The following is a 9,466-nucleotide window of genomic DNA, read 5'->3' as shown; positions in this document are numbered from 1 at the left end:
CCGACTAACGGACTGCACGTAAGTTTAAGAATGTGCAACATAATACTCACGCAGTGCGAACCGTCCCAAAGTGCGAACGTATGAAGCTAACAAACGATGTTCACACTTCGGAGCCGGGCATCGAGGAACTCTTCCCACCAGGGTTTGAGATCCTATGGGACCCATTGAATTCATGGATAACACATCATCCACATAAGATTGCAATTTTGCAGCTAAGGCCAAATGCTTATTCTTATTCAATGGTCATGAAGAACCGAGGTTTAGTGCAAAATCAATTGCAAACATTTCCACAAAACCTTACAACTTTAAAGGGGAAGTTAACGACGTTGAAATTTACAACAATTTCGAATTATAAAAAACATAAACACACTAGTACTTGGTTTAGAAATCCCTCCAAGATTGTGAAACTAAAGGTTTGTGTATCTACTATCAAACTTGTTTTTCATGAATCCAATGTTTGTGGTTGTGCGTTGATTGTTCTTTTTTAAAGGTGAAAAAGGATGGACGGTAAAGTATGTAGTACGTAGAGCCTAGGTCTGTTGGCCTCTTGAGTGCAGGAATTCTTCTCTTTGCCGTGATGAATAAATTATATAACAGTTTCCTCATATTGCATGTGAGGTAGTTATGCCTTCCCTACCCATAGTGAAGAGTTTTGGTTGTCGAGTTTCCTTAGCTCACATTTTTGAAAATAAAAATGAAAGTAAAAAGTATTAATCTCTCGTCATCTCAAGTCACAATCACCCATCCTCATGGTGATGCAAAATAGCTAGTAGGGGCCAACAAAAAAAGCGATCCATCCTTGAAGGCCTTAAGAAATATAAGAGGAAGGATAAAAAATTAGATAAAATTAGTTCATTGTTTGCATTCTAAGTTCAAGAATGAATCGCTGGACCTTTGAAAGTATTTAAAGAATTTCCTTGCTTGGGATAATTCCAAGATGGAAAGCCTTGACCCCAAATATTATCAGTGCTACACATTCCCCTTAAGCTTCAAGTAGGACATAACATCACCACATGAATCTGCATGTGACGAAGCTCATCCAGGATGCTTTTGTAGGTTTGGATTCATCACCCTTATGGATAGAACTAAATGGACAATCTACATTTTGATTCCTACATGTTGAATGAACCAACCTCATCCTCAAGAATTTCCCCTCATGTTTTCTAAAAAATATGCAAGCGCTTTCCCTCATCTTAAAAAATCCTAGTTTGTGATGTTCACCTATCTTTAAGTTTAAGTTATCAGTCAATCATCAAACCATGAACTACCCATCCAAACTCTTGACCTAGAAATATCACAATGGTAGGTAAAACATTTGCTATCCAATAGGGAAAACCTTGCCACATTATCCTAGAAAAAAAAGGCTCCCATCATCCCGATTCTTTTCCATATCTTGCCTTCCGTAAGGCACAAAATTTGCCCTTTCTTTCCATCTTACCATGTCTAATCCACGTGTCACTGCACCATCCCTCAAGAAATGGCCTCACATTGGATAAGGCTACCTTCTATTGGTCTAAAGAATGCAACGTGGAAAAAAACTACTTTGTCATGGATTGAGAATCTGTGGGTTTCATTTACTCCATCAAGAATTTTGGCATTATCTATTGGGCAAATCCTTTGTCTTCCATATTGATTGTTTGCCCTCATTTATTCAATCAAATAAAAAATATTTATTGGTCTTCCAATATGTTGGGTGTTATTATTGTAGGAGTACAACTACTAAGTGATGTCATTGGTCATTGGCCTCTACAAGCACTCAACAACAATGAACTACACCCTATATCCACTACATACATTGTGACCTTACACCTATACATTATAGGTGGTGGGCACCCATCACTGTCACTTTATTCTTTATTTTTTCAATGACTTTCAGTCACACATTGTGACTATTGGATTTCCCACATCTTGTGTGTGTCTCTCTCTCTTGCTCTCTTGCTCTCTTGCTCTCTTGCTCCATCTGCTATAGCTTCATCTCTCTTAGTTCTACTTGCTCATGCTTCCACTTGGGCTTCACCCTTCAACTAGTATCAAAGCCTACCATTCAAGGAGCTTCTCCATCATTCACCTTAGCCTAGATTCAAAGCTTCATTCACTATGTTATGGAAACCATGGCTTCAACCCTTCAAGGTATGTATTGTTCTCCCACTTTGCTCAGGCTTGTTCCAAGGACCCTTCGAACTTCATTGATCATTGCCCAAGGCTTTGAAGTGAGTAGTAGGACCACCAAATACACCAACAAGCTAAGTGCAATTTGAGCATGGTTGTCCATCCCCTATCTCTAGCAGTTTGCACCTCTTCTATAACTCCTAGATCCCTTGGAAAATCGGTTAAACACTTGTGAATCACTCCACCATTACTTGTTTACACTTGGCTCCTTCCTTGAGGTGAAATACCTCAAACATTGACTATGGAATAGTGCATGCCTATTGTAAACATTCAGGACAAAATGCATTGAGCTTCTCATTACTTATGCAATACCTCTGGAGCTTGGCATTAATGCTCAAATGTTACATAATGTATTGAGGTATTCATTAGCTTTATTTGAGCTCAAATAGCTCAGTTCCTACAAGGTTATTCTATTGTATACTTTTTGGATAGCAAGCTTTTAACTAGGAAGGTTATGCCTATCATACAAGATACAGGCCTTATACTAACGTTCAAAGTGACAAAAATGTTGATAAAGAAAGTTGCCCCCGTCCTCACAAAAACATCAGTATTAGTGATGTCATAGAACAGTCGCTATCCGAGGTACTATTCTCGTCGCTATCAACGTCACATATATGACGCTGATAACGATGCAAATAGCGATGCTTTGCGACGCACATTGTGACGCTAATAGCAACGCATGCAATAAATTTGTGACGCTAATAGCGACGATAATAAGGGAAAAAAAATCTATTTGGGCCATACAAAAGAGTTTCAGTAATGTGTACAATGCTCGTCTAAATGAAGGCAAAGTGTACTTGAATCCATAAGACTAATATATAAAATAAATACAAGATCGCGTAATGAAAGCAACAATACAATCATAGCAAGATACAAAGGATGATAATAACATAGTGCATAGAAAATGCCTACATAAATCACATGACCAAAAAAGAAGAGCATGTGCGGTGTATGGATCCAAGGGCAAGCTATAGATCCTTGCCATCCAAAAGCTCATCCCAGTGCAAAGGAGCATCGAACAGACTCTATAAAAAAAGAAACAACTACACATCAATCCACCATGCAATAATGCACTTTAATTAAAATTAGTAACTACAAACAAGAAAGATGAGTGACTTACAGGGCCGCCGCATCCATACAATTAGTCGATCAATGCAGTGAGACCATGTCTCTCTGCATATTGAGTCTCTAGGCCAGTAGGATCGCGGTTTTTAATGGAGTGCTGCAAAGAAAACAAAATACAACTGTTAGAAACACGATTGCAAAAAAATAAGCAAGCAGAACAAAAGAAAAACTTACAAAGTCCTCCAGATAAGTTTTGTGGCTGTCACTCCCAAGATGATGAACCACTTATGTCTCCAATCATACCCTCGTCGCCTCGCGCTGCTGTCTCCAACGTCTTGGAGAATCTATAGCCTTCTCCCTGAGTCGGTGCCAGTCATCCGTGTCTAGCCACTCGGGCTTTGAGCCTCCCCTCTTAAGTGCCTTGCATGCATCGGATTATTTGTGTGACATGTACGCACACATGCACTCCATCATCCATCCCCTGTGAAAAACTTATCTGCTGTGGCAGATACTAGAAACTCCTCATGCAAGGATACTACTATGTAGTCATTGCTCCCCTCTTGTATGTTCTTCCAATGATCCAAGACATTATGTTAAAAAACTTGTTGGCACAACTCTCTCATCACCCTCCTCCCCTCATCATTCATGATGATGGCTCATGTCCTATCATCTATAAGGTATCCATACCCCTCTGGGATATGCCTAAGATGTATCCACTCCCACCCGCGACCATACTCTTGAGCATATCTAGGAGACCCCTATACATCTGGTGTACCTAGGAGGGTAGTATCTCTCGGAGTAGCATCCATAGGGGTGCCACCTAGGAACGACCGAGCAAAAGCCGGAGTGACTGGAGTAGACGTCCCCACACGTGTGACAAATCCCATAGATGATGCAACTCCAGTAGAACTGTCGTCGCGTTAAGAGTTGAAGGTCTACCACTGGGGCTTTTAGTGCAGAATAAGAGTTTAGGATTCAAGATTCGGGAATGGAAAATGGATTGGGGTTTAATAAGATCCTGGATCTAGAAATGATTTAGGTACAGAAGAAGATTTCAAGCCTTTTCACTATATACTTAGCATACATGAACAGAAGGAATAAGACTAACTTGATTACATCAAATGCCTCTGGATACATGCATCATATCATAAAGGATATTTTCAGATTCTCAATTCATTTATGAATGTCAAATGCAAGCTTTAATGGTATTTATTTCAAGTACATAGATGGATTTCAACCCTTTGGTTCAAGTATATTATTGTTGATAGATTCAAATGCATCCAAGATTTGGGCCAAAGATACATGAAATGAATTGAAAAAGTATAATTTTACCTTCAGCCTTGTTTTAAAACAGAAAATTCCAACCCATAATCAAGTTCAAAATGAGTGCATAAACTCAAGAGGAAGCACTTCTAATCATTCATGAACAATGTCCTGAAGAAAAGAGGTCATTTCCTTCCATTACAACCATAAAAATCCCATTTTTGCTCATAAAAATGGACTGCCCTGTTTATGACTGGCTATTTCAGCCTATAACAGCCCATAAGTCTTCAATATCCTCACCCTTTGCTTGTCCCAAAGTCACTCAAGTACCTTGGGTACAAGTTGGGCTTCATTAGACCAAGAATAAGGTAAACAAAATGAGAGAAGTCGTGTATAAGAGCAGGCTGAATACTCTTCTCTCAGATTTCCCTCTTTTATAGACTGTTTCAGCATGCATTTTCGTCAGACCAAAGAGGCAGAGAAGTGGAGCTCTCACCATGTTTACATCTTCAGTAGTTGGGCATGTTGATCTTCAGTTTGCATGCTCCATTTCATGCACCATAGCTCCAGCTTTCTCCAGTTTGCCTCAGACAGTGCAGCCCGCATTTTGCGCCGAAAAACGCGGGCTGCTCCCTGCTCAGTCCCTGATCACTTTTTGACCAGCCTAGGTCACTTGCTGGTCACTTAAGTCTGTTACTCCTGGTCCCATGTGGACCTATGGACTTTTGGCAGTTTTTGGCATCTTTCTTGGGTTCTGACCATATTTTTGTGCCCGAATTAATGTGATTTATCCTGCAGACTGTCAATTCCTTCCAGATGACCAAGTTGTAGGTTCCCATAGACTTATTTTTCATAAATATACATGGTATAACTGAAAATTATATGCTAAATACAAAAGAACTTGTATAACTAAGGTGGTTATTGGATAACAATGTCTGAATTTTGTATGCAAATTTTCTCATATAACTTTCAGTGAAGCTCTTCTGTGTTCATAAGAATCCCATGATTTATATTATGAACAGTAAACTCTTTGACATTCACCCCCTCCTAACCTGCACATCCTCTGGCATGTGCTATTTCATATGATTACAGGTCAAGGAGGATCTTCTTCATCATCTTCATTCTCTAAGTCTCTTTCTTCCTGCATGTCTTCAAGTAGAGGGCTTATATTTAAGTCATCAAGTTCATAAGTTGAAGATTCTCTTCGTTTGAAGAGTTTGATTCGTTTCCCAGCTATTGGAATCTTTATCATGGTCCCATCCATTTCAACCAAAGAGTAAGTAGCATCATTATGTACTACTTTTACAACATATGGTCCAAACCATCGCTTGGCTAACTTCCTATGAGCACTATATTGATTGTCCAGGCTGCTATCATAGACAAGAACCCAATCATTCTCTTGAATAGCTCTTGGACGGAGTCGATGATGCTTGTCAAACCTCTTCTTATTCTTTAGTCTTGCTATTTTTAGCCTTTCAATGGCTGTTTTGACATCTTCTGGCCTTCTTTCAAGTTGCCTTATGCGTAAAGACATCAATTCTTCTCTATTCATGCCTTCATCCCAAGGCAAGATACTCCATGTGACAATGGATTCCTCAATAGGCATAACGGGTGGCTGTCCATACATAAGTTCAGCTGGCATATATCCTGTCACTGCACTATGGGTAGTTCTATCAGCCCATAATGCGAATGGTAGCATTTTAGGCCATTCCCTCAACTTCCCTTTGCATGATTTTGCTAAAGCTTTAAGAATTGGTTGATGGCCTCTTTCACTCTTTCCATTGCCTTCAGGATTGTAGGCTGAAGTAAGAGATAGCTTAATTCCTAATTGAGCAAAGAAATGGCGAGCCTCATCGGCATCCAATTCCCCTCTATCAACAGTTACTTTAGCAACATATCCATACCTACAAAATACTTCTTCAAGTAGAAATCTACAAACAACATGAGTGGACTTTGTTGTCAAGGCCTTTCCTTCCACTTGATTTGTGAGATCTTCTCTAGCAAGTACTAGATATCTCATGTTCCAAAATCCTATAGGCATGGTTACTAAATCAATAACCCATCTATAATGAATGGATAAAGGATAGGTAGGCTGAAGCCCATCTCTATGCTTTACCATAGAATACATTTGACAAGCATGACAAGACTCAACAAAATGCTCAATGTCTTTATACATGTTTTGCCACCAAAATTTCTCTTTTATTTTAGTAAAAGTGCCCCATATACCTCTATGACCAGTCAATAGGCTTTCATGGAATTCTTGCATGACATGTCTTTGTGTCTTTTTATCTCCTAAGACACGAACAGGCGCCCTTCCTTTCTTTTTCGCATGCCTCCAAAGGTAACCATCTTTAAGAAAAAACCATAGGCTTTTCTCTTAATTCTCTTGAACTCTTCATTAGTCCAACCTTCCTTCTTTGTCATAGTACTCAAAAATTGGCCAATTTTTAGCCAATCATCTACATAATATTCTTCTTTAAAGTGTGAAAAAACCATAACAAAACATGGAATATGCTGTTTACTAGCTGTCCATTGTCCTTCTTTGGTTGATTCATCCTTCCTTGCTGATGTAAAAGTTGTTTTAATAGCTGAACCTATTGTTCTTGCTGTAATTTTTGTTGTACCTGCATTAACAGCATCATTTATAAACTCTGATTCTTCTTCATCCATCATTTCTTCTTCATCCATATATCTGGCATGTGAAAGCATGTCAGCAACTAGATTATCTCTACCTGCAATATGTTTCAAATCAGGATTTAAGGATTTAATATAGGCTATCCATCTTAGCATGGCTATGTCAGGAGTGGAACAGTTGGCGATCATGCCCAAGAGTGGAAGGCAATCTGTCTCAACTATAACATGTGTGCCCATGAAGTACTCCCTGTCACATTTTAATACACTTACTACTCCCCAAAGCTCTCTTTTAATTTGAGCATACCTTCTTTGTCGTTCATTAAGAACCTTTGCTCCAAAACGGATTACATATCTGTTGCCTTCAAGGTCGTCTTGTCCAACTGCCCATCCTATTCTAATGGGACTTGTGTCCACTGTGAGTATAATGGGCTGTCCATTAGAGTAGTTAGCCCTCTTTAAAGTGGGGGCTGAAATCAACATTTTCTTGAGTTTCCGAATAGCCTGAGTGTGTTCTTTTGTCCATAGGAACCTTTGGCCCTTTCTTAGAAGCTGATAAAGACTTTCAGCAACATGGGAAAAATGTGGAATCCAAATAAGGTAGAAGACACATGCACCAAGAAATCTTCTCACCTCTGAAACATTTGTACATTCTTCTTGCATTTTGCCGATAGCATCTATTTTGGATGGAGAAGGCTTTCGGCCATATGGACCACACATATGTCCGACCACAAGGACTTCTTCGACTCCAAAAACAGATTTAGCTCCTAAAAGAGTAAGATGGACTTCTTCCAATTTAGACAAGATTTGAGCACAATCATTAATATGATCAGAGACAAACTTTCGACATCCAAGTTCATTGAGTTCTTCATTTTTCTCATGAACTTCACATCCTTTGATTGGAACATCGTCAAGAAAAGGAAGAGTCAATTGAGGAATATAATCCCTCAATACTTTATGCATAGCATTCATCATGTGAGCTACTGAATTTGTAGCCCCTTGAGGTAGAGTACACATGCGGACTAGGCCAAGAGGCGTCTTCATTGTGGTAATGTCACGGCTTTCCAAAGCAAGCTGAAATTGTCGTAGCCTGAATATAAGTTTCCCATGGAATAGATTGCCCTACCTGCAAAAGCTTCAGCAAACTCATCCACAATTGGTCCTGATCCAACATTTCTAATAGTGACTTTATTGACGGGTTGTAAATCTTGAATGAATTGTAAAGATCCATTCTTCTTAGGTACGGTAAACCAACGGTTGGAATATGGAGCTGAAGATGGCTCCAATATTCGCATTTTAATCTTTTTATTTAAAAGTTCCAATAACTTAGGCAAATGAGCCCTTGGAATTGGAATTGGTTTAAGATTCCAAGACACATGTGGGACCGTAAAAATTACCATTGGTGCCACAATGCTCGGATCCGCACAGCCAATTTCATGTGGCTGAAATGAAAAGGCTTTACCATGGTTCTTTAACATCTGCATGAAGATTTTCTTTTCAGTCGGCAAGAGAAAAGAGTCTTCACCAATTTTCAGCTTTTGTAGACTTTCTACTGTAAACTGGTGACCAATATCTTTAGGATCACGAAGGCTTGGTTGTTTGGATACCCTTTCTACCAGTCCTTCGCTTTCAGGTGGTAGAGGAGTAGCTACCGGCTTGACCTTCTTATCAACTGTTTTATACTTTATTTCTACTCTTGCTTCATCCTTGTTTGGCTGTCCAAAAGCTTCATAATCTGCAAATTCTTGAATTATGTCATACATATCCAATGTACATACCTGTATGGACTGATTTTTAGCTTGATTTTCTGCATGAACGGCTGTATAAATTTCAGCCATTGTATCATTATAATTCAGCCCATAAAATAGTCCTGAAATTTCTTCATCTTTAGGTAAAACATCAATTTGCTTTAGCTCTTGCTCCATATGACTTAAATACTTTCTTTCAGCCCTGTTCGTGGCTGAAAACTGTTTATAACAGCCCATACCATTGGCTAAAAAAACCTGCAAATCAGCTTTTGACCTTGCCTCCTTCATATGTGGAGGCAATTTTTTGTGACATGATGCACTGCCATAGCCTCCACTTATAGCAGCGCTACCCGAAAACCCTTAAATTCTCGGGCATTAGGAGGAACAGGATGATCTCTCAATCTATCCCTATTCCGATGGTGATTAACACAGATAGTTAGGAATTGAACAGCTTTATCATTATCCTTGCTTCTTATCCGAGCATATGATGAACCATCATCAAGAGCCTTTGTCTCTAAACGAGACTCGAAAATAAATGGTTGTCCAAGAATGATAGGATAACTGTAAGAATCTTGAACAAAGAAATGAAA

This window comes from Lygodium microphyllum, chromosome 14, assembly GCF_053477565.2.
Source record: "Lygodium microphyllum isolate KBCC chromosome 14, Lygodium_microphyllum_v1.1.10, whole genome shotgun sequence".
Taxonomy (NCBI): domain Eukaryota; kingdom Viridiplantae; phylum Streptophyta; class Polypodiopsida; order Schizaeales; family Lygodiaceae; genus Lygodium; species Lygodium microphyllum.
The sequence above is the reverse complement of the archived record's forward strand: the minus strand, read 5'-3'. Positions refer to the sequence as shown.